Genomic DNA, 3,648 nt, shown 5'->3' on the forward strand with positions numbered 1-3,648 from the left:
AGTTGAGGTGTTATTGTATAGGTTGGACTCGATGATCTTAGAGGTCTCTTCCAACCTCAGTATTCTGTGATTCTGTGATTCTGTAATTCTGTAAAAGTCCTGTCAAGGAGAAAAGAAAACCCATTGCAGGGCTTGGAGGGGCCAGAGAGCGTCTGCCTTCCTGCCTTATTTCCTCCCTGCCATATACAGGTAAACAGGAGGTTAATCAGGAAGGTCTCAGGGTGCAAGAATTCATCAGAGCAGTGAAAAAGGAGCTCCTGGTGAACGTGGCTGGAAAGAATCAATGGTAGTGTCAACAACAAATCTGATAAGCAGCACAATCCTCTCCCAGTGGAAAAGATCATCTCACATGCTGAAGCTTATATCGGCAAGGAGGTGAAATACCGTTCGTTTGGCAGCAACTGTGAGCGCTTTGTGAAAAAACTCCGCTATGGAGAGGCATTCTCTGAGCAGGTGAGTGTCCCAGGGTGAGCCCTGGGTGCTCCCAGAGCAGTTCCTGGCTGCTGGCTGTGAGCTGGGCACTGGGACACAGCCTGCAGCCTGCATGGGCACAGCCCAGTGCCAGGCGTGGGCTCCAAACCAGCGCTGCCTCTGGCCTGCCCAGAGCCCCTGCACCTGGAGGGGCACTCTGCTCTGTCTGCACCCTGACAGTGCCCTCTCACTGCAGTGCCACCTCCTGGGACTGTAAATCTGGATGTTACCCCTCCTGTAAATGGGGCACATGCCTCTTTTTTATTCAGTTCCCCTAACTATAGCTGCTTATTTTTCATTACCATACCTGAGGCTAAATGCAAGTGCTCTTCATGTTTCCTGCCTTAGTTTTGCTTTCTCTATATCTGCTAAGTTAGTAATTGTATGCATGCTGGCAGTAGGATTCCGTGCTTGTTGCCTTGACTTTGTGAATGGGATTGCTGGAGTGAAATCCAGAGAGAAGGCCAATGATGGGCCATCAGGAAAGGTCAGAGAAAGGCAGGGATTCCCTGGCTGCATGGGATCTCTGCTCTGCTTTTGCCACCCTTAGTGAAACACTTAAATGAAAGCCTTAATAAAATGTAAAAACTCAAACTCATCATGCCTAGAATCTTCTTTTATATGAACTTAGGTTTGTGTGGAAGTTCAGCATTCTGGCCTTGCTTCTCCCTGTGTTCCCATCAAGAAATACCAAGTCAATCATATCAATTCAAGCTGATCCCCAGCAGTACTGAGCTGTTTCTCGCATGTGCTTTTACCTTTTGTCTGTGATGATTTTTGTGGAAGTCTTCAAGCACATGAAATCAAATCTTTCTTTTCTTATGCTGCCACCCCCCCTCCAGTGATTTGCCAAGGACTGGTGTAAGCTTTCAGTCTCATCCTTATTTTATCAGCTACATCCTATTGGCTGTTTCTATGAAGAAAGTGATTTTAACCTTAACTTTCTCAAAAAATAAACTAATTTTCTTGCTGAGGGTTAACTGTGTATTTTCCTCCAGCAGAAGGCTGTTTTAGATGCTGAAATGCACTGTCATGGTATAACTAATGAGAGGGGCTCCCCAAAGCCTGGGGACCTGATTGAGATCAAGCGTCCACTTTACCAGCACTGGGCCATCTATGTGGGAGGTGGATATGTCATCCATGTGACACCTGTAGGTAAGGAGGGTGTAGACTGGAAAGATGCAGAGGGGGTGTTGGGCTCCTGGCTCCCTTTCTACCTCCAGGTGCTGTTCCATGTGGAGCCTGTGTGTGTAGATGAGATTTCCAGGAGCAGTCCAAAAGCCATGTGAGGTTTTGGAGGGGCCAGAGAAGGTTTTCCTGCCTGCCTTATCTCCTCCCTGCCTTCCCCAGGTGACAATTTACCACCCGCATCAGCCGGTAGTGTTTCATTAGTCAAAAGAAGGGCGGAGGTGAAGAAACATCGCCTGCAAGACGTGATCGGAAATGATGACTGGGCTGTCAACAACAAATATGACCTGTACCGCGATCCTTTCCCTGTGGAGGAGATCATCCGGCGTGCTGAGCGCGAGGATCGGCAAGGTGGTGCTGTATCGTTTGTTGTACAGGAACTGTGAGCACTTTGTGACCAAGGTCCGCTATGGAGAGGCAGTCGCTGAGCAGGTGAGTGTCACAGGGTGAGCCCTGGGTGCTCCCAGAGCAGCTCCTGGCTGCTGGCTGTGAGCTGGGCACTGGGACACAGCCTGCAGCCTGCATGGGCACAGCCCAGTGCCAGGCGTGGGCTCCAAACCAGCGCTGCCTCTGGCCTGCCCAGAGCCCCTGACCTGGAGGGGCACTCTGCTCTGTCTGCACCCTGACAGTGCCCTGCCACTGAGTGTCACCTCCGAGGGGTGCAAATCTTGGTGTTACCCCTGTGGCTTATGGGGCATATGCCTCTTTCTGGTTTAATTACCCTCATTATCTTTGCCTGTCACTGGTTATCATGTCTGGGTGTAACTGTAATTGTTTATCATGTCTATAACCTGTGTTTCGCTTTCACTTTACAGGTCATGACAAAACTTCGACATTTCCATTATTATTCTGCCGCAGCTACTATGGCAGGAGTGCTGGGTCTTTCTGTTCTTTCCAGTGGTCTTCTTTTTGCTTCTGTTGGTGTTGGTACTGTTGTGTGTACTTGTTTCGCTTGCAACCGTTTTGCTCATATTCGCATTTGTGCCAAATTCAAAGAGGCTGGAAGAGATATACTAGAAAAGAGCTGCTGTTAGGGAGAACTCAAGGAATGCCTGGAGTCCTTCTTCCCTGTCCAGCTTTTGCTACAAGTGTAATCAAGATTTGCTAGCAGCTGCAGTGATAATTCAAATTCTTACTGAAATGTTAAAATTGAAACACATCTTGCCTAAAATCCACTTTTATCTATTTGAGTATTGCTTTGTATGCAGATTCAACTGTTCAGCCTTGCTTCTCTCTGCAATCCAATTAGATTTAATAAGACAAGAATGTCACCATTCTAGACTAGATGACCCCAGCAGCTGTAGCCTAATTTCCACATTTGCTTTGATTTCACTGTGATAATTTTTTTGGTAGTCCCCAAGTATTTGCAACCACATTTTCTATTCTATATATGTGTGTGATATATGTATGTGTGAATAATATATAATAAAATTTGGCTCTGGAATATCGGGAGAATCTTCCTGCTTTTGAGAAAAATGGGAGCAAGCCAGCTTCTGTCAGAGACATTTATCAAGCAAAGTTGGATTCCAGAAAAACCAGGCCAAAGGCTGTTTTATTCCCTGGTGGAGCTGTGTGGCCAGTCCTTGGAGAGGGCAGTGATGTGGGGCAGAGGGGGCTGGGGATGGGCACAGGCACTGGCACTTGTCCTGCATTTCCAGAAGGGCAGCACCCTGCCTGCTTCAGAGGATGTATTTGGAAAACTGACATGTGCTGGCCCTCAGGCTTTGGCAATAAATGTGCATCCAATGGTTCTTGAGAGCAGCATCTTGCCACCAGCAGCAGCAGCCTCAGAGCCGTGGTGCAGCCCCATGAGGAACAGCAGGTCCAGCTCACCAGCTGGATCCCACTGAAGGCCTCTCTAGTTCACAGAACTTGTGGGTTAATGCGGCATTTGAATGTGTTTCCACCCTTCTCTCTGCAGATACCAATGTCCCTTGAAACACTGGGTCAGGTGATGCACTCCCAGCACACAGTACTAGCAATGACAGC

The 3,648-nt window shown here is 48.1% G+C and overlaps 1 pseudogene; it reads left to right on the forward strand.

Annotated features, from left to right (window-relative positions):
* The first annotated feature begins 369 nt into the window (after positions 1-369).
* LOC130256692 (phospholipase A and acyltransferase 1-like) lies at positions 370-3,103 on the forward strand (annotated as a pseudogene).
* The last annotated feature ends 545 nt before the right edge of the window (positions 3,104-3,648 follow it).

Source organism: Oenanthe melanoleuca, chromosome 9 (assembly GCF_029582105.1).
Source record: "Oenanthe melanoleuca isolate GR-GAL-2019-014 chromosome 9, OMel1.0, whole genome shotgun sequence".
NCBI lineage: Eukaryota > Metazoa > Chordata > Aves > Passeriformes > Muscicapidae > Oenanthe > Oenanthe melanoleuca.